Source organism: Cupressus sempervirens, chromosome 7, assembly GCF_028749045.1.
Source record: "Cupressus sempervirens isolate cs-2001-9-10 chromosome 7, ASM2874904v1, whole genome shotgun sequence".
In the NCBI taxonomy this organism is placed as follows: Eukaryota; Viridiplantae; Streptophyta; class Pinopsida; order Cupressales; family Cupressaceae; genus Cupressus; species Cupressus sempervirens.
In genome coordinates this window covers 696,800,479-696,823,907 of record NC_143124.1, presented here as the reverse complement: position 1 = coordinate 696,823,907, position 23,429 = coordinate 696,800,479, and the positions used below count along the sequence as shown (strand labels likewise).

Below are 23,429 nucleotides of genomic sequence, written 5' to 3'. Positions count from 1 at the left end.
CTATATAATTCATATAGTACTAGTATGGAAATGGGAATAGTGGAACCAAATCAAGATGTTTCTCTTGCCATGGGTGAAGGTACAAAAACTCATTAATCATCTAGCATTCCTCTTACAAAACTTGAAAGGAGATGTAAACATAATGGCCTATCAATTTAGGGTGATGGGGAGGTCACGGTCACATGATTTCTCAACTTGGATGAGGCAGAGAAGCTTTCTAGATAAAATGATACTTATTTAAGACTAAAAGAGGGTAGGTGGGGCATAAGAGAGAGAAGATTTCTAGATCTAGGTAGGGTATCTTGGGGACACATGAAGAATAAGTGATGAGTAACACAAATGCTTTATTTGGAATATTACTACAAACTCCTGTTACCATGAGCCCAAAGTTTATAATTCCACAACCAAAGCTAAAACCCTTTTCATGAAAGAGTATGGATAAACATTATGTATTAAAATCCATGAAGTGGGTTGTCAAGATGATGAAACGAATGTAGAGGATAAGATTGGAATTAAGGACTTGGCCTTGAATTAATCTTCTTTTGGTATTGATGGTATATTTGGAAGTTTAGGGAATGATGAGAAAAGAGAAGCAACTATAGAAATCTAATCTATTGCTATTGATGGGTCTTAAATGGATGAAGCATGAAGACAAAATCTTGACTAGTTACAAGCCATAATCATAGACTATCATGTGTCACTTAATAGCATGGTGCTAGGAATGTCAAAGGAATTGAAAGGAGTGTTTTTGCCTATAGAAAGAGATTAGAATCTAAGTATGGGTTCACAGATTATTTGAATAGAGAAGAAAACAAATTAGATTATGGAAGCTATATGCACTCATCTCAAGAGGTAGAGAAAATATCTCTACAAAAAAAAAGTAGGCAAGATAATAATGGGGATTCATCTTCAAAGAAGATTAGTCATAGTTAGAATAGTAGCAAGAGTCCCTCTTGTAGATTTGATAGAGATGGTGAAAGGAAAAAAATTAAGAAGGGATTTGATGGGGATAGGGATCATGATTCTATCTCATACAAAATTTTCTACATACATATTATAGATTTGATTGGATGGGGGGCCCATTTGAATAGTTTAGATGGTAGTTGTAAAGGCTTATTGCTTGTTAATGTAAAGGATCTTTGATAGAAATAATATAATTCTCAAACTATTTATATTTCAGATTTGTACTTACTTGATCTTATTTGTGTGCATTAGGTCTACAACTTTGGTTGGTCTTAAATGCTCCAATAATCTTTATATTGAATGTCAAGTGCTAATTAAGTGGTATTTGATAATTTACAATACATATATGACTATTGATGTTGGGACTACAAGTATGGTTGTTATTGATATTGCTTTGTCCCATTAATGAGTGAATATATATAACAAATGAGGGGTCATGTCTCCATAGGGGCATGACTCTACATAGCCAAAGGCCACATAAGGTCATGACCCTATGTGGGCATAATCGTTGTTCAATAATCTGACCAATACATAATAGTAATCTTCTAAAGACTTATCATGCTCGATAATATTATTTAATACAACACTTGATATATATCGATGGTAATATAAAATGGAGCATGATACTTGATTGATGATAATGTAGATGTCTCGATTTCAATACAACCTGATATGAATCAATGACAATAACAAGTGAAGTCTGATCTAAATCATAAACATGTAACACTTATATATGTCTCTATAAACACACACACACACACACACACACACACATGCATGCATATATATAATTTTATTTACAGCATAATGTATTAAACCGTATTTAGATGCTCAATATTACTTTGACTATGCTACAATTCAACACTTCTCAATTACAAATACCTATCCCTACTCCTACCTACAACCCCCTACCTTTTCTACTAACCCAACCTCATAACACCATCACTAGCAGAACCATTATTAACAATATCAATAGCATACAAATACCCTGCATCTTATCCAATATAGTAGATCGAGCATCAAATTCTATTATTTGAGAAGGAAATTATAAAAGAGATAATCTTTATGATTCTAATGCTGAAGGAGGGAGGGTGAAAATTGAAAGTAGAGAGTGTGATAGAAAAGAATGGGATAGAGACAGTGATAGGGAGAAAAGAAGGGGAAGGGAGAGGGATAGAGATAGAGAGAAGAGGAGCAAAAGAAGCTAATCTTCTTAATGTTTTTTGATGAAAAATAGCCTTTCAAGTTTCACTTATAAGTAATTATGGCATGAATTATTAAAATGTGATCTATATAAGAGCATTTTCTTTTTTATTTTCAACATTTACATTGAATTTTTTGAGTTATGTTGCATACCCTAGCCTATTTAATTAATATAGAATTAGGTTATTGAACTTCAAAAAAAAATGCACAGTTACACATTGCATCAAATTTTCAAGGTAATATCAAACTTTTTCATAGAAAATTTATTGGGGAAAATAAATTTTATCAACATACTTGTCAAGTACCCTAAATCTCTATCAGAATTGTATCATCACCCAAAAACCTACCAATATCTAGAATGATTTTGTTTCTATAGCCATTACTGGTTTGAGATAATGATACTGCTTGACCAATTTATTGCATTGCCAATATTGTGTCAACTTCATATACATGTATTTCCCATGATACTCCATAGTTTGAATGCACAAACATTCATAGATTCTCGAATACTGAATGTAAATGCCCAATGCAACTAACCCCTTTTTGTGGATCTTATTCTTGTTGTGGCTTTAGAAATAGTTTACCAGCTTGCTTGTTATATTTTCATCTTGTTTCTCAATAACTTCTTCCTCTATATGAATGTGTGAATGGCCATAGTGAATGGGAAGTCTCAATTAATAGGATATTGGTCATATCTTTCCATAGCAACCATTCATTTTGAACAACCAAGGCTAGATTTTCTTAAATTATTCAATCATTATTTTTTAAAATATATCTATTATTATGAATTATATTACTTATTTTATTATATTTAACATTTTGTTATAATATTTCTAATGTAATTAAGTTTATTTAGTATTTAGATTCAAATATATTGACATGTGGTTCATAGATAGTGGTTCAAAGGAACCAATCTCTCAAATGAAACACTTAGTTGTTGGAAATGATTGAAATAATCATAAGAAAAATTGAGGGAGATTTTTGGAATAATATATGGAACTGGTAAAGAATGTCCTCAATCATTGTTTTGTCATTGATGTCAAACTTGCTACTTGCAAGAATGTCAATTGCTTTAGTGATCCAAATACTATCAATTAGTTGATTGTCAAGGTGGAGGCAATCAATAAGATGTAACTAGAACACCTAGAGAAAGGTTGAAGTTATGATGTTGTAATGAAGTACAAAGATCAGCTAAGCCATTGATGAAAAAGTGTATTTGATGACAAACTACAAAGAATGGGCACACTGAAACATATCAAAGATTTAAGGTTTTAGCTAAGTCTTTTGTAAATCTCAAACTAAGTTCATTAGAGAGAAGGAGCCGAGCAAGCTAGTAAGAGCCGAGAAAATTCCTAGTTAAGTGTCAAGCAAGTTCAGATGTCGAGTGATACAAAATTTATCAAGTGCTGAGCAGAACCAAGTGCTGAGCAGAACCAAGTGCCGAGCAGAATCAAGTACCAAGCAGAACCAAGTGTCGAGCATGTATAGGTGCCGAGTAACACAGAGGTGCCGAGCACTAGTATTTCAATAATGCCAAGCTACTGCATTATTTTTGGAAATCGAAGATTTTCCAGATCTAAGCCGACAAGGTTGTTATCTAGAAATTTGTGAATTAAAAGGAAGATAAGAATGATGAGCTGGTGGCATAGAACGCCATGTAAGATATTTTTCTTTTAAAGGGATACAACTGGCAAAGTTTCTAGAAGAGAACAAGATATGGGGTAGATACATTGTATCCTACCTAATCCATTTTGAAACCCTAAAATTGGAGAGGGAGAATTGAGCGGCAAAGGAAAATCAAACTTCTGTATAAGAAGACATAAGTTAATGAAAAAAAAAGGGATAGTGAGAGAGAGAGAGTGGTGGTCAAGCATAAAAACATGAAGTGCTGAAGAATGTGCTAAGGAGAAGATAGCACAAGAAATTTGTTTGGAAAAGATGACCAAATAGATGATTGCATTGGCAGAATGAGTAAGAAGACTCAAGGAGATGAAGCTTGAGAGGAAGACAAGCAGTCAGAGCTAAAGTGATTAAAGCCAAGCATAAGGATTGAACTGAAAGTGTGATTTGAAATTTGCAAAGTATGTTGTAAGTTATATCAAATCAAAAGACCATTATCATTACTTTCTAGCAATTGTAACAGTAAGTCTAAATCCTATGGACTTAGGTTGGTTTACCAGCCATTAGATAAATCCTTTGACAGGGTGACATTCTAAGTGAATGTTCTAAAGACCTTTAACCAGGCCCATTCCTAAGAATTTGGTGAAATCCTCTAACAGGGTCACATTTAATAGTGTGTTGTAAGCCTTTAACAGGGTAGGCTTTTAATAGGGCATCACTTTAGAAGAGTGAAAATCCAATAGCATGTTACTGGTGGTTTTTCCCAAATTGGATTTCCACGTAAATCATTATGTCATGTGTTGATATTGAATGTTTTATCTTTGCATGTTGATTTACAGTAACTTGCTTATATGATTGATTTAAGTTTGAACAGATGAAAAGGGTATGGATTCATTAAAAGTAGAAAAAGGTATTAATAGGGAATTTTGAACCTTGAATAATTGATTCACCCCCCCTCTTAGTTATTCTAAAGAATTCTAAAAATTGGTATTAGAGCCTGACTGCTGATTCAGTTTAAAGGGACTACAAGCAGAAAACATCAAAATGCCAAAGAGAGAAGTTCTCAAGTTCAACAAAGAAAAATTTGTTGCATGGCAAAGTTTGATGAAACTACATCTTGGATCCATAGGAGATTATGCCCAAAATTCAATTGTTACTGAACATGTAGATCCAACAGGTGCTCCAACTACAGAAGACATGAAAAACAAGCAAGAACACAATCAGACAATGCTAGAAATTGCCTCTGCACTCAGCTATGCTAAATTTGATGATATCAAAGGATGTGACATTGCATTCAAAATGTGGAAAGCCCTATCAGACATCTATGGAGGAGATCAGAATGTACAAAGAGAAAAAAGAGAAAGTCTTAGAGGAAAGTTTGATGACATGAAAATGGAAGAAAATGAGAATGTTGCTCAGTATGGTGCAAGAATAAAGGAAGTGGTAAGTGCAATAAGATGCTTGAATGGTCAACTGGATGAAGATATTGTTAATAGTAAGTTCTTAAGAACCTTGCTCCCTATCTATGCTATTAGAGTATCAGCAATACAAGAGCTAAGATGTATACCAGGAAGTAATCTAAGCTTTGAAGGTATAATAGGTAGACTCACTGCATTTGAGTTATCTAACTTTGACAACTACAAACCTAAAAATGCTGAATCTGCTTTTAAGGCCAAGCTATCACTGAAAGATGCCGAATAGGTGAAATCAAGGAAAGGAAGAAAAATGAAGTATGTATCTAGTGACAGTAGCATTGATGAGGAAGATGTGGAACAATTGGAATCACTGCTCGCTAGAAGATTTCACAGGGGCAAAGAAAAATTCAAAGGTAAGATGCCTATCATTTGTTTCAATTGCAATGAAGTAGGTCATATTGTTGCAAGATGTCCACAGAAAAAGGATTCCAAGGAAGGCAAAAAATAAAAGATCAGAAGAGATGATGACAAGAGAGATTACAAAGAGAAAGGTAAGAAGTGTTATATTGTTGAAGAAAATTTTGATGACAATGATGATGAAGTTGTTTATGTAGCCATGAAGGACCAATCTGATGAAGAAGAAGCCACAGAATTGCTGACATGTATAAACAAGAATGATAGATGGATCATAGACAGCGGATGCTCACATCACATGATAGGAGACAAAAGTAAGTTTGTTAACTTTACTCAGTATGATGGAAATAGTGTTAGATTTGGTAATGATGCTCCATGTCAAATCAAAGGAAAAGGTTCCATTAAGCTCACAGAACAAATTTCATGTGACAATGCATACTATGTTGAAGGATTAAACTACAATTTACTGAGTGTCTCACAGTTAGGAAATATAGGTTGCAAAGTGGAATTTGGAAACAAAACTGCAAAAATCTATGATACTAATGGTAAACTTATAGGAAAAGGAGATCAAACAAAGAGTAATTTGTTTTACGTTGATATGGATGATGCTTCTTGTCTATTTGCAAAATTTGATGATGAATGGTTATGACATATAATATTATGTCATGTCAATTTTGATAATCTAGTCAACATCAGTAAAATGAAGAAAGTTAGAGGTTTACCAAAATTGAAAAAGCCTAATAATATCATGTGCAAACAATGTCAGCTAGGAAAGATGATAAAGTCAAGTTTCAAAAGCAAAAACTATACATCTAAAGAGATACTTGAGTTAGTTCACACTGACTTATGTGGTCCAATGGAAATACAAAGCTATAGAGGAGATAAATACATAATGTTATTTATTGATGACTATTCCAGGATGATGACTGTTATGTTCTTAAAACAAAAATTTGATGCTTTTCAAATGTTTAAGTGGTATGTGGCTAGAGTTGAAAAGGAAACTGGAAAAAGTTTGGAATGCCTAAGATCAGATAGAGGTGGTGAATTTACATCAAATGAATTTGAGATATTATGTGATGAGAATGGAATCAAAAGACAAACGTCAGCTCCTAGAACTCCCCCACATAATGGAATTGCTGAAAGAAGAAATAGATCTATGATTGACTGTGCCAGAACATTAATGATGGAAAATAATGTTGCTCTAAAATACTAGAGAGAAGCTATAAGTGTAGCTGTTCATACACTGAACCGAGTACAAGTCAAGAAAGGTACAAATACAACACCTTTTGAATTATGGTATGGTTACTCACCAAATGTAAAACATTTCAAAGTGTTTGGTTGCAAATGTTTTATCCTTAAAGATGTTAGAAATGGAAAATTTGATGCAAAAAGTGATGAAGGTATATTTCTTGGTTACTCCACTAGAAGTAAGGCATATAAGTGTTTGAACATTAATACTAACAAAATTGTGGAAAGTGCAAATGTAAATTTTGATGAGCGCACGAAGTCCAAGCTGAAGTACAAAAGAAAATGGAAGAGTACAGAACCTTTGTGTATTCTTATGAAGGAATGACTGTTGATGAAAATGATGTCAATCAAATTGGAAATCAACAACAGGTATCAGTTTCAGCCGATTCATAATCAATGAATGCTGAGTTGCATTTAGAAGCCAAGTTACAGAATGAAGAAAATGCACAATCTAATTTTGAAGACAATAAACACAATGAAGAACAACCTGACAATGAAGTGCATAGTGACTCTGAATCTAAAAGATCAAACATGGAAACAAAGACAGAGCCAAGGTTATCCAAATATGTAAAAAGACATCACCCTGCTGAACAGATAATTGGTGACAAAGATGCAAGACCAATGACAAGGAATAGACTAAGACATGAATCATGTCTGATCAGCAAATATGAACCCAAGACAGTATATGGTGCATTACAAGATGATGACTGGTATAAAGCTATGGAAGAAGAAATTGATCAAATAAGAAAAAACAAAACCTAGAGTTTGGTTTCCAGACCAACTGACAAGAATGTAATCGGCACCAAATGGGTATTCAGAAATAAACTAGATGAGAATGGTGAGATTACCAGAAACAAAGCTAGACTAGTATGTAAGGGTTATGCTCAAGAAGAAGGAATAGACTATGGAGAAACATTCGCTCCTATTGCTAGAATGGAAGGAGTAAGAACTTTACTTGCATATGCTGCCTACAAAGATTTTAAAGTCTATCAGATGGATGTAAAATCTGCCTTCTTAAATGGTATACTATAAGAAGAAGTCTACATTGAACAACTAGAAGGATTTTTTGATGAAACCAATAGGGATATGGTGTGTAAGTTACATAAAGCACTCTATGGTTTGAAACAAGCACCTAGAGCATGGTATGAGAGACTTCACAAGTATCTAGTGCAAATTGGATTTGAAAGAATTGATGATAACAAAAACATGTACATCAAAGTAGAAGAAGGTAAAGACATTATTATATCTAAAATTTTTGTGGATGAAATAGTGTTTGGTGGTAAGGAAGTACTTTGCAAAGGCTTTGTTGACAAAATGAAACATGAATTTGAGATGTTTATGTTTGGAGAAATCAAATTTTTTGTTGGATTGCAAGTACATCAAATCAAACATGGAATATTTGTTACATAATCAAAATACATCAAAGAAATTCTCAAAACATTTGGATTGGAGGAATCCAAACTAGTCAGCACACCAATGGCCACAGGAAATAAGCTATCCAAAAATGATGAGTCAGCTGAAGTCAATCAAACACTGTATAGATCCATGATTGGAAAACTACAATATGTTGTACATAGTAGACCAAACATAGCATTAGCAGTTGGAATAGTGGCTAGGTCCTTTGCTAATCCTAAAGAAAATCATCTCATAGCAGTAAAAAGAATAATGAGATATCTTAAAGGGACTGATGACTTTGGATTATACTACAAAAAGAATGGAAAATTTGAGCTCAATGCATATATAGATGCAGACTGGGGAGGAAACATGGATGATAGAAAAAACACAAGTGGAGGTGCATTATTTCTAGGCAAAAGGCTAGTTACCTGGACTAGCAAGAAACAGACATGTACATCACAGTCCACTACAGAGTCAGAATATGTGGTAGCTATAGTTAATTGTACAAACATTGTATGGCTCACACATCTATTGAATGGAATGAAAGAAGAAGTAACAAAACTAGTGATATTGTATTGTGATAATACAAGTGCTATAAATATATCCAAAAATCTAGTGATGCATGCAAAAACCAAGCATATCACAATCAAGTATCATTATGTCAGAGAATTGGTAGAAGAAAAACAAGTGAAATTGGAATACATTCACACAAAGGAACAAAGTGCAGATATCTTCACGAAACCATTGCCCAAGGATGCCTATGAATATCTTAGAGGCAATTTGGGGGTCATACCCCTAACTCAAGTAGTTTGAGGCAACAAGGAAGCTGTCCTGCATCAACAGGAATAAATCATTGAAATATTAATAGGTTGATGCAAAGGATGACAGTAGAAACAGAACCTCCAAATCAGTCACAAGCATGGTGACAGAGGGAGAAAAACAATAAGAAGCCAAAGCTTATATTTTGCATGATAAAGATGCTACATCTTTGGCATTTATGTCAAAGAGGGAGAAATATGCAAAAAACTGATCAATGCAAAGAAAGAGGGAGATATATATGAAAGAGGGAGATATATGAGATCAGTAGTGAAAATGCAACAAGACAACATATACAATCTTGATGGTAACTAAATTGATTACTTGATTAGTTTAGTTTGCCATCAATGCCAAAGAGGGAGATTGTTGGAAATTATTGAAATAATCATAAGAAAAGTTGAGGGATATTGTTGGAATAATATATGGAATTGGTAAAGAATGTCCTCAATCATTGTCTTGTCATTGATGTCAAAGTATGTTGTAAGTTATATCAGATCAAAAGACCATTATCGTTACTTTCTAGCAATTGTAACAGTAAGTCTAAATCCTATGGACTTAGGTTGGTTTAACAGCCATTAGATAAATCCTTTAATAGGGTGACATTCCAAGTGAATGTTCTAAAGACCTTTAACCAAGCCCATTCCTAACAGTTTGGTGAAATCCTCTAACAAGGTCACATTTAACAGTGTGTTGTAAGCCTTTAACAGGGCAAGCTTTTAACAAGGCATCACTTCAGAAGAGTGAAAATCAAGTAGCATGTTACTGGTGGTTTTTCCCAAATTGGGTTTCCACGTAAATCATTGTGTCATGTGTTGATCTTGAATGTTTTATCTTTGCATGTTGATTTACAGTAACTTGCTTATATGATTGATTTAAGTTTGAACAGATGAAAAGGGTATGGATTCATTAAAAGTAGAAAAAGGTATTAATAGAGAATTTTGGACCTTGAATAATTGATTCACCCCCCCTCTCAGTTATTCTAAAGAATTCTAACATTAGTATTCAATACATTTAGGCAATGTTCATTAAGATGAAGTTTTTCACTTTTTGGGAGTTTTCCTACAATTTGAGTGTACTTAATTATAAAAATTTCTTACTGATTAAAATTACTTTAAGAACATTAGTTCTAGCATTGATTATATAACATTTTTTTAATCAACATTTTAGATCATACTTTGTGACCCATCATTAGGATAGAGAGCTCAAGAAGTTGAAAAATAGGTTAGTCATGTATCTTTTTCTAACCTTGTGATTTTACTCGATGACTAAATTAGTCATTTATTTAGTCAATTATACTTATAAATTATAAAATATTACTAGAATTTAATCAATTTTAGTCATGCGACTAATTTTTTTAGTTAGATAGTCATTTATTGGCCAAAATTCTACTAGTGATACTCATGAGCATCCTTTGGTAATAATTTTGTGGAAATATCAACAATTTGCTCTTTTGTGTTAACATATTCCATCTTCACTTCTTTATCTTGAACTAACTCTCTCAAATAATTGTATTTGATTGCAATGTGCTTATTCTTTGTGTGCATCTCTGGATTCTTTGATATATTGATTACAGTTGTATTGTGACAATAAAGTATCAGTGGTTTTGTGATCTCTTCCTTCATTCCATTGAGTAGTTATTTGATACATACAATGTTTGTGCAATTCATAGCAACAACAACATATTCAGCTTTAGCAATAGATTGTGAAGTGCAGGTAAAAGCACAACCCTATGTCACCTTTTATAAAGTAAAAGTGAAATCAGAATTTAAACTCTTCAAATTTAATGATATAAAAGTGGCATTTGTGTTTAGAATTTGAAGTTGATGAGAACTAATGAAATGTGTAAAATTGGATGAAGTTTATGTCTGTAATTTTTTTTAAAAAAATTGACTGAAAATTTTATTTATTTTTTAATTTTTAATGCCTATTGTTTAATTTTTTTAAAATGTTAAAAATATAGAGTTTTTTTCTCATCAAACAAATATATGCAAATGTTCATATTTTGGTCTGATTTTGGAATATGTTAGAGTTGACATGTATACCTAGTGCACCGAAAAAGAAAAGTTGAAATTTGGTTAATATTTTTCAAGTTATAGCTAGTCAAAGTTAAAGTTATCAGAAATTGATAGTTTTATTCTCCTATCAAACTTTTTCCATCAAATCTACATATTTTTCAAAACAAATTACATATTCTTGAAGAAGACTCTCTCCCCTAGTGCAACATTAAAAAATAAATTTTTTTGAACATGATTTACTATTTTTTTTTCTTATTTTTGAATAGATATCTTCCTAAATATCAAAATACATACTTGTAATATTTTCAAATTATAACATATTATCCATAATCAAAATAATAATAAAATTATATGATCATAATCATGACTCCGAGACCTACAAAAGTATATTTTTAGTTAAAAAAAAACTTCAATTTAGTAGGTCAAATTGGCCTTCAAAGTGAGATGTTTATAGAAGTTCTTATTGTTTCTTGTGTGGTTGCCACATAGGTGGTTACAACCAAAACTGTTTTAGCTATAACAATTTCGACTAGACCCATTTTGGCTGAAATCCCTATTGGCTGATTAAACTGCGAGTGATTAATGTCACTGTCTGATATAAAATAAAATTTATTTTTCTTTAAAAATAAAATAAAATATACAAAACTAAAAAAATTGGAAGAATTTTTGAAAGACAACTAATTTTGAAGCAATGTTCAACAATTATTCTGCAGATTTAGTCATGATTGCAAAGGATCAAATATTTTGAAGGTGTTTTTTCCTGTATACTTATTTTTATTTGTGTTTATTTTGTATTGAAGCATTAGATGATATTTAGTGAAATCTAAATTTATTTATTTTTGTTTTTATAGATTAAAGTATTCAATGGCTAGTAAAAGGAAAAGATCAAGGAAATATGATAGAATAAGAGATGACAAAATGAAAGGTCATACAAAATATAATCAAAACCAACCTACTGAAATTCCTAAACATGATGAGATTCATGAAGATAATGAAAGTAATGAAGAGGAAAAAAATGATAGTTCTACTAATGGAGACAAATTAGAAGGCATAAAAAATTTGATGGATTTGGATGAGGAACCACTTTTTAACCAAATTCCATCTAAAGATATGATAAATGATAACACTATGAGAAAACACTGTCAGAACATGCGGGATAAATATTTCAAGGATAAAAGCATATTCGGAAAGGCATAATTATTTATCAAGTTATTTAGGAGAAAATATATGAGACTTATTTTGAAGTTGTTGGGTGTTGATAATAGGAAAAGCCATGGGCATAATATTAATAAAACAATAGTTGAAAACTTGCAAAATGCTTATAACAAAATTGAGAACACAACTCGAGGAGGTTATTTGAGTAATGCACGTAGAGCATTGATGACTACTATATCTAGTAGAAAATTGACACATAGAAAATAGGTACATGCAATTTTTGATGTACTACATATATCTAGGAGAACTGTCCAGAGATACATCAAGAGGAGAAATATGCTAGATGATAACATTGAGAATAACTAGGTATATATTTGTAGAGTTCCTTAAAAAGACAAAATTTTTGAAGATGTAAAAAGACAAGTTATTGAATTTTGGACCACACATTCTCGTGTTTCTTCCAATAAGCATGATACTATACAAATTAAAGATCAAGAGACAGGGGCCAAATTTGAACATCCAAAACATTTCATAGATATAACTAAAAGTGAATTATTTCAAGCATTCAAACAAGAATTTTCAAATGTCAAAATATGTCAGAGGATTTTTGAGAGTTTGCATCCTTCCTTGTATGCATAAATAAGATGTGTGAAACTTGTTGTTATCGAAATCATGGTGAATATGGTCTACACTTGCAATCATATAAAAAAGTTGTGGTAGTACTTGATCCTAATCTGGTCATCTCTAGTAGTACAACACAATTTGTAAGGTCCTTATTATGTGATAAATTAGAAGATTTAGATGAATTCAAAATGCAATACATCAAAAATTAGTGTGAAGATTGTGGAGATTTATCCAAATTTTTGGAAATTATGCAAGTTGAGAATATTAATGAATCCACACCAGCTTCATGGATGAGATATGAATATGAGACATACCAAAATAAGATAGGAGATGAATCTAGAAAAATTGTATTGAAGGAGAGTGAATTGCAATATGATAAGTTCATGACCAAGTTCTATCCATTGATATATCCACATATCCAACATTGTCATGGTGCATGATGGCAAGCTAAACAGTTTCATGATTCCAAAAATTATTTTCCACTTGGTTTTATACTTTTAGTTGTATATTTTTCTAAGAATTATACATTTGCACCTCAAATAGAGCTTCAAGGGCAATATTATCATTCTGAACAAGTTGCAATATTTGTGCAAGTGACCTATAGACATGCACAATTTGAGGTGGATCAGATAGAAAGGTTGGATGAAAATGAATGCATCATCATCAAAGAGGTTCATTTCTATATTAGTGATGATAGGGTTCATGATAGGAGTTATGTGGCTCATTATTTTGCAATGTTCTCTGAAGATCTTAGAAATTGTGGAATAAATGTTTCAGAGCACTGGATTTGGTCTAATGGATGTGTAGGTTAGTACACATGAACTTACACATTTATTTAACTTTATTTTAACTTATATTTATTTTGACATGTCTATTTCAATTTGATACATGCACATGGATAATTGTAGATACTTATCACATTTCATGTTCATAGGACAATTCAAATCTACAAAAGTATTTAATTGGTTAGCAATGCAACATGCTAGAACCAATGTTAGGTCTTTATGGAATTTTTTTGAAAGTGGACACAGAAAAGGGGAGCATGATGGAGTAGGAGCATGTATAAAACATGTGCTTCGACAACATGAACTTGCAGGTAAATATATGCATTTTTAATGTGCATGTTTAATACTAGTACCATATATTTTAAATTTTATATATATGCACATTGTTTGTACATACAGGGAATAGAATAGAGAGCACAAATCAAATTGTTGAATGGTGCAAAGCTCATTTTGCTACTTGAGGCATTGAATACAATAAGCGTTACTTTTGGGAGGTGAAAGGTGAACTAAGTTATATTTATTTGTAATGTATTTTTCAAATCAATTTGAGATTTTAATTAAATATTTATTTTGAAATATGACAATTAATTTTTGTATTTGTAATAGATATAGATTGATCTAATCCTTACAATTGTCAAATGATTTCTAGTATTAGAAGTTTACACCAAGTGATGACTACAAGAAACCATAAGCCTCCAGTAATTAAAGTAAGAGAGAAAACATGTTTTTGTGATGCTGACATTGACATTGGCATTCATGATCCTGTATATTAAGCTGATTATGAGCACATTTCTGATTTAGTTATGGCAAGTTTGTGTGCATATATATACATATATATAAATTAATATACATGTATATTCATTCTTAAATTAATTTATATTTATCTATATTTTTATATACATGCATGAGATATTTTTGCAGTTCAAGCCTTACCTGATAATGCAAAAAATATGGACTAGTATCTTTTAAGATGCACAAAAGTAAAACACAAGTTGCTAGAAGGAACTATAGAAGTTGATCAATAGTCATATCCAATTGGATCAGTTGTTATTGAAGGAACATATTATCAACAAAGAAGGGTAACTAACAGTGGTATTGAATTTATTGAATACAAGCCTAGAGGAAAGGTTTTACATTACAGTAACCATGTTATAGCAACCAAATTACAATTTGAAACAATACAAAGAAGAGGACGTCATGGAAATCAAAAGTGGAAAATGCCTATTGAAGAACATGAAAAACTTCTAGAGATAATAAAAACTAGAGAGGATCCTAACAATACATTGTTTGTGGAGCTCTAGTTTACCTGTGTACTTATTGTGGAGCTCTAGTTCAACTATGTCTATATAGCTCTTATACTATCATATTTAATGTTGAAAGGATATTTATTTTATAAATTTGTATACATTGGATCATTTATCTCAATGATATGCAAAATTAGACATGTTTTGTTATTTTTATTTAAATTCAACATGGATATCTCATTTAAGACCACCTCTTAGGACCTCCCCTTAAGACAATCTCTTAGGACCTCCCCTTAAGACCACCTATTAGAACACCCCCTTAGTACCACCTTTTACCTGACCTCTCCTTAAGACAAACCCTTTAGTATTTGTATGTATTTATATGTACATTGTTTATATTTTCTTACATATGATTGTTAATGTTGTTATGTATTTATGTACATATAATCTTTATTTGTTCTTATATGATGCATTCTTTATGTTTGCATATAACCATTATGTTCTTGTATGTATTAACTTTTATTAATTAAATGTTGTAAAATGCATTCTTTAGGTCATAATCTTTATATGTTCTTACATGTATATGTTATATTCTAGGTTACATATTACATGTTGTATTTTATTAATTAAATGTTGTTAATTAAGACATGTCATTACAAATAGTTAATTATACTTACATTAAGGTATCAAAAATAGTAACATATACATAAACATGAATATTGAAAACATGTACCATGTATTAACTTTTATTAATTAAATGTTGTTACATGCATTCTTTAGGTGACAGTCTTTATATGTTCTTATGTACATGTATATGTTATATTCTTACTTATGCATTAATCTAGACATTCTTATAACATATTAATTTTAGGATCTTCCCTTAAGACATGTCATTAAATATATTTAATTATATACTTAGATTTTAAGGCATCAAAAAAAAAAACATATACATTTAAACATGATTATTGAAAACATACATGTCTACATATAACAAGAACATATTTGCATACATCTATGAAATAAAATATACATTAATCTACATTCTCATTTATAATTTAGGATCTCCCCTTAAGACATGTCATTAAATATAGTTAATTACACTTAGATTAAGGCATTAAGATGAATAACATATATAGAAACATCAATAAGACATACATAAACATAAAAGATTAAGACATTAAAAGATCAATAAAATACATGTACTTATAATTGGAGAATAATGTACCCATATCAAATGTATAAAAATATCATGTATCAAATGGTTGGAAATAACATATATAAAGTTCATCAAAATAGATCCATATAAATATGTATCTGGAAATAACATATATAAAACATCAAAGTGTCCATGATATAAACATGTATCTGAAAATAACATATATAACATTAAAGTGTCCATATAAATATGTATCTGAAAATAACATATAAAACATCAAAGTGTCCATATAAACATGTATCTAAAATTAACATATAAAAAATCAAAGTGTCCATATAAACATGTATAGATCTAGAAATAACATGTGTCTAATAAAATAAAAGGCCATGATGATAATCATCTACATCCCCCTGTTGATCCTGGCTATCCCCAAAAGGGTCTATCAGATGCGTCTAAACCTTGTGTCAAATGATAGTGGACCATTTAATTATGTATAGACAAATTATATCAAGATACATGTATATAAATAAAATATATATATTTAAATTGTAACATACATGAGACTCAGGATGTGTAGGATCTGTCAGTGTCTACAGATCAGCAAAACATAACATGGTATCACTCAGACCCTATAACACATACACAAACACACACATATATATAAATTTAAACATATAGACATATTATTTACCATAATTAAAATAAATTTAAACATATAGAGATATTTACCGTAGCAATGTGTAATGCTCTACTGATTTAACTAATATCTGAATCATGCATTGAAGAAACACTATTAGCATCCAAGTCAATAGTGTAGCCCTAATCTAAAAGCATGGAGGTAAATAGACTAGGCTATCTAATGGTGACATCTCAAGTAGGGGGGGTGCTATAGGGTCTTGAGTAGTTAGGCTTGGTGCTATAGCCGAGGCCTGTGTAGTAGCAGGAGTAGTAGAAGGTGTAGGAATGTCCTCCTGCCTCTTTGAACTAGGCTCTGATCCTACTATACATGAAAAAATATGACTAATTTGAAAGAGGGTGTCAAGAAGTGGAATCCTTGTGACTGTAGATAATGGTCAATATGCATCTAAAAGATCAGATGCTAAATATGATCCCAAACACCACAATGCATCCACCTTTGAGACTGTAGAAACCTCTAGTGGAGAAGGTATATCTACTACTCCATAATCATCAATAGGTGTGCTAGATGATGTAGCTATGGGAATGGTACCTTGAGAGCATAGCATATATCTACCACACCAATCAAAAGAAATCTCATGCAACTATGCGGTGATGGTGGTGATGCTTGAATAAATTTATGTCTTGATTGTGTCATCAGGAACACTCTGCCTTGTAGCAACCATCTGTGGACCTCTCGACATAACCAAAAGGTTTGGACCCACCATTTCCCATTCATTAACAGGAATAGGAGTGTTTGTGGATCTAAATATATTTGAAAGTCTCCCTAGACCCTCCCCAACATGCCCTTGATAATCTATGTAGTCAACATCATAGTGTAAATGAAATTTTGCAAATAATTGTTTGCAAAAATAGAGAGGGAACTCATCCTTCTATGGCCATCTATGATGAGTGGCCAACCGGTGAGGATACATGAATGGTGTGACGACCTGATCAGTACACTTCATCATGGAGTAGCCTCTAACTCTACGATGATCTCTATAAAATGGAAACATGGTTTTCACCATGGCAGTGGAAACCTCAGTGTCAATCTATGTGTACTTCACAATGCTAGTGACACTATGAGATAGAGAAGAATAAAATGTCTCAATGCTCATATCATCAAAAGGATTGAATGATTCAATGGTTTAAATCATATGAAATAACTCCTCTTGCATCACTATGATCTTCTCCCTATTAGGGAGGGTGGTAGAAGAGGAAAGTGAGGTGTCCAAAACCTATATAGCATGAGATAATCTCACAACTATAACTCTAAATAATTGCTCTCTATCCTGAGTGAAGGAGGTCAATCTAAATGCTATACCAGACTCAACACTCTAACCCCCTCTATGGACACTAGCATCCCCTGAGGATGTAGGACCATGATCCCCAGAACTAGATGCCATAATGTATATATGTATATAAATATGAGGATATGAATGTGAAGCTACAAGATTGAAGAATATCTAGAGATCTACACATGCATATATATATAAATATAAACATAAAAGTGTATAAATTAAAATAATTAAAAGCTAAATTTAATTTGAAACACACGTACATGTAAATACACAACATTAAATGTATGGTGTTATTCAATCATGCAACATGCATGTATTTTTAAACAAATTATCTTAGAGACCATATCTAATATATTGTAACATGGTCATGCAAATGTGAAAAATAAATATTCATACATGTACATACATCTATGTGATATATAAAAATCTTGATTAAATTATAACAAAGTATACACATGTATATGCAATAAAAAAATAAAATTCTTGAGTAAATTCTAGATTTTGATGTAAATGCTTTGATGATTATGGGGAGTGTAGATGAGAGTTCTAGGACATAGGGATGGAAAAATTACTAAACCAAAATAATAAATTAATAGATATATTTATTTTCATATTTGTGAATTTAGTGCAATTTAATTTATAGTTCGGTCTAATTAATATGGGTAAAAATGCCTACAAATGTATCATAAGAGGTCCTTATGTGTCATATGGTAATGTAAGAATCATTATTACCTAATAAGACCTATTATATCCTAATAATCTATATTAATATGTATTAGAACCTCTAAAAAATATTATAACCTATTAGGACTCCTATGTCGCCTTAAGACACACATGTATGGATAACGTACCTAAAAATGTATCACAAGTGATCTTAATGTGTTGTTTGGTAATGTAAGACTCATTATTACCTAACAATACCTATTATGTACTAGTAAACAAATCAATACCTTTTAGAACCTATATCAGACATAATGACCTAGTAGGACTCCATAGGTCCCCTTAACATATATATGGGTAAAAATACCTACAAATGTATCATAAGAGGTCCTTATGTGTCATTTGGTAATGTAAGAATCATTATTACCTAATAATACCTATTATATCATAATAATACATATTAAGACTTATTAGAACCTATACAAAATATTATGACCTATTAGAACTCCTATGTCCCCTTAAGACACGTGCATGTATGGATAACGTACCTAAAAATGTATCATAAGTGATATTAATGTGTTTTTTGGTAATCTAAGACTCATTATTACCTAAAAATACCTATTATGTGCTATTAAACATATCAATACCTATTATAACCTATATAATAGACATAATGACCTAGTAGGACTCCCTAGGTCCCCTTAACATATATATGGATAAAAATACCTACAAATGTATCATAAGAGATCCTTATGTTTCATTTGGTAATGTAAGAATAATTATTACCTAATAAGACCTATTATATCCTAATAATACATATTAACACTTATTAGAACATATAAAAAATATTATGACCTATTAGAACTCCTATGTCCCCTTAAGACACACATGTATGGATAACATACCTAAAAATGTATCATAAGTGATCTTAATGTGTTTTTTGGTAATGTAAAACTCATTATTGCCTAAAAATACCTATTATGTGCTATTAAACATATCAATACCTATTAGAACCTATAATAGACATAATGACTTAGTAGGACTCCCTAGGTCCCCTTAACATATATATGGGTAAACATACCTACAAATGTATCATAAGAGGTCCTTATGTGTCATTTGGTAATGTAAGAATAATTATTACCTAATAAGACCTATTATATTCTAATAATACATATTAAGGCTTATTAGAGCATGTAAAAAATATTATGACCTATTAGGACTCCTATGTCCCCTTAAGATGTACACATGTATAGATAACATACCTAAAAATGTATCACAAGTGATCTTAATGTGTTGTTTGGTAATGTAAGACTCACTATTACCTTACAATACCTATTATGTGCTAGTAAACATATCAATACCTATTAGAAATTATAATAGACATAATGACCTAGTAGTGCTCCCTAGGTCCCCTTTACATATATATGGATAAAAATACCTACAAATGTATCATAAGAAGTCCTTATGTGTCATTTGGTAATGTAATCTAATCATTATTACTTAATAAGTGGCTCATAGCAATAAGTTTAAAATTTTCTTAATTAGTGTAAACATAATGGGACAATGGGTTTAAAAAGTAGCAAATCCAAATGAGCACATGAGAACACCATAAGAAACTTGTGTATGTAGCTTGAACTCTATTTAACTTTATAATTAGATCTATGACTGAATTGCATGAGTAGATTGGAATATTAAGTCCTTAAACACTCTGTAAGTGATATGTCATGTAGACTACACTATTGAATCCTCATGCACTCTATTATGACTTGTTTAAGTAGTTTATTAGAAAGGAATCCTTAGAGTTCTTTTGAGTGACTTGTTTGAGCGACATTACTCCATACACTTATCACTCTAGTTTCAATGTCCTTATAGTTAGGTAACATTTAAAACATCATTGTTTTAATATACCCTTTTGATTATTTCATTACAATCTCGTCTTATAGATTATTACATTATCTATTGGGCACATATCTTACCCTATTTTGTATTCTTCATTGATTTGTGTTCTTGAAGTTGGTTGATTCTCCATAGTTTTATCTTTATCAACCTATTGTGTTTGGGGCATGTGTCTATGTGTGTGTTTGTGCATGTGTCAATCTTATTATATGCTTTATTATTTAAGCATAAATATATAGATAAATGAATTTATTCAAAGGAATCATTGTATTCCTTCCACACTTGTCTTTCTTGTTCTCTAATTCATATTAGTAAAAGTTTTTAGGATATTGTTACTGTGAATTAAATTGCAAATAAAAATAAATGTTTTTTTTATTGAGTGAGTTTTACATGAAAATATTTATTGTTCTACTAATATAGTGCCTAATTAATTATATTAATCTTACATGCTATAAGATCAAACTAGTAGTTAAAATGAACACAGTGAATATCTAAGTGTGGTTCATTCAGTTAGTAAAGTGCCTATTTTATGGTTAGAATGTGGTATATGTTATGATTTTAGTTTATATAGGGTTATTTTAGAAGGTTTATTTAATGTCAAAATTAATTTCACCATAAGAGATTATTGTTTCATCTAGATCAATCAGGTTGTGCTAGAAACTAGACAATGTGCTCTAAAGTTTTTCTACATTTTTAACTAATGTTTTTCTACATTTTTTAACTTTTTTTTTTTTACATTTTTACCTAATGTTTTTCTATATTTTTACCTAATTTTTTTCTACACTTTTAACTAATATTTTTCTACATTTTTACCTAGTGTTTGACTACATTCTTGCTTATGTTCTAAATAATTTACTAACAAATTAATTTAAGTACCTCTCTAAAACAATTTAATTAATTTAATTTCTAAAAAATTAATTAATTAAAACAATTTAAATATATTAAAAAAATTAACAATTCTAAATATTTTACTCATAAAATAGGTAAAAATTAATTAATTTAAGTACTATTAATGTTTACTAATAAAAAAACACATTAAAAAAAATTTAAAATGGAAAAAAAAACCCACTAACCTGTTACGGCCCAAACACCTAGACCACTCTCTAAGAACTCAAGAGCTATGAGAGTCAAAATGATAGCTGCAAAGAGACTTTTGGCCATTTTATAAAACTATAGGGTTTCAATTGTAACTATTTTGGTTGTAATGTTTTCGGCCAAAATATTACATGCCACGTAGGCATGCAAAACTGCGACATATGTATAGCCAAAACTATTTTGGCCAAAATTGTTCCAGCCAAAATACCTTTTGGTATCACCAAAGGTGATACATGTTTGTGCTACCACTCCTGCAATTTTTTTCTTGCTAGTCAATGTAACCAACCTCTTGCTTGAGAAAAATGTTGCTCCGCTAGTGCTCTTTCTATCATCAATGCTTCTAGCCCAATCAGTATCAATGTAGGCTCTTAATTCAAATTTCTCATTCTTCTTATAGGATAGACTAAACTCTTATGTTCCTTTTAGATATCTCATTATTCTCTTTATAGTCATTAATTGATTCTTCTTGGGGTTAGCAAAGAATCTTGCAACTATCCGTATAGCTAATGCAATGACAAGTCTTCTATGTACCACACATTGCAATTTTCCAATCATAGGGTTGTACAGTGTTTCATTCACTTCAATTGAATCATCGTTCTTTGACAACTTGAGTCTTGTCACCATTGGTGTACTTACTAGTTTGAAATACTCCAATCCAAAAGTTTTCAATATTTCCTTGACATACTTTGACTAAGTGATGTATATACCATATTTCATTTGATATACTTGCAAACCCACAAAGAATTTGATCTCTCCAAACATAGACATTTCAGATTCTTGCTTCATCTAATTTGCAAAATCCTTACATAAAGCATTTTGACCTCCAAATATGATATCATCAACAAAAAATTTAGATAATAAAATACCTTTTCTTTTTTCTATCTTCATGTACATATTTTTGTTATCATCGATCTTTTCAAATCCAATTTTTATAAGATAATTATGAAGTCTCTCATACCATGCTCTTGATGCTTGTTTCAAACCATATAGAGCCTTGTGTAATCTACATACCAAGTTTTTATTGTTAACATCAACAAAACCTTTTGCTACTCTATCTAAACTTCTTCCTCTAATATGCCATTTAGAAATGTAGATTTAACATCCGTTTCATAAACTTTAAAAACTTTGTATACAAAATAAACAAGATTCTTACTCTTTCCAATCAAGCAATAGGGAAAAATGTATTTCCATATTCAATTCCTTCGTCTTGTGCATATCCCTCACAAACTAATCTTTCTTTGTTCCTTGTGACTTCACCATTTTCATCTGGCTTGTTTCTTAATACCCACTTGGTGCCAATCACATTTTTGTCTTCAAGTCTAGGAACTAGACTTCATGTTTTGTTTTTCTCTATTTGTTCAATTTCTTCTTCCATGGCTTTACTCTAGTCAACATCTTATAATCCATCTCCATTGATTTGTGCAGTAGGATGATGTCTCTCCACATATTTGGATAGTCTTCGTTCAACTCTTATTTCTTCACTTGATATTTAAATCTCAGATGATTGTGTGCATCTCTGTCTGGAAACTCAAAATCTCTAATAATCTTAGAATTTGAACATGCTCCAACTTTATTCTATCACTTGATGTCTGAATGTAGCTTGTTTCCTAAATGCAACTCAACATTTATAGTATGTGACTCAGTAGTCACTAAAACTTGTTTTTGGTTTGTAGCTTTATTTATAACATCTTCTTCAACAAGAATACATTCATAAAAGTATACAAATGATTTGTATTCTTCCACTTCTTT

The 23,429-nt window shown here is 31.0% G+C and overlaps 1 pseudogene; it reads left to right on the top strand.

The window, feature by feature from the left end:
* Positions 1–2,171, top strand: LOC149549118 (protein RRC1-like; annotated as a pseudogene).
* Positions 2,172–23,429: the final 21,258 nt, after the last annotated feature.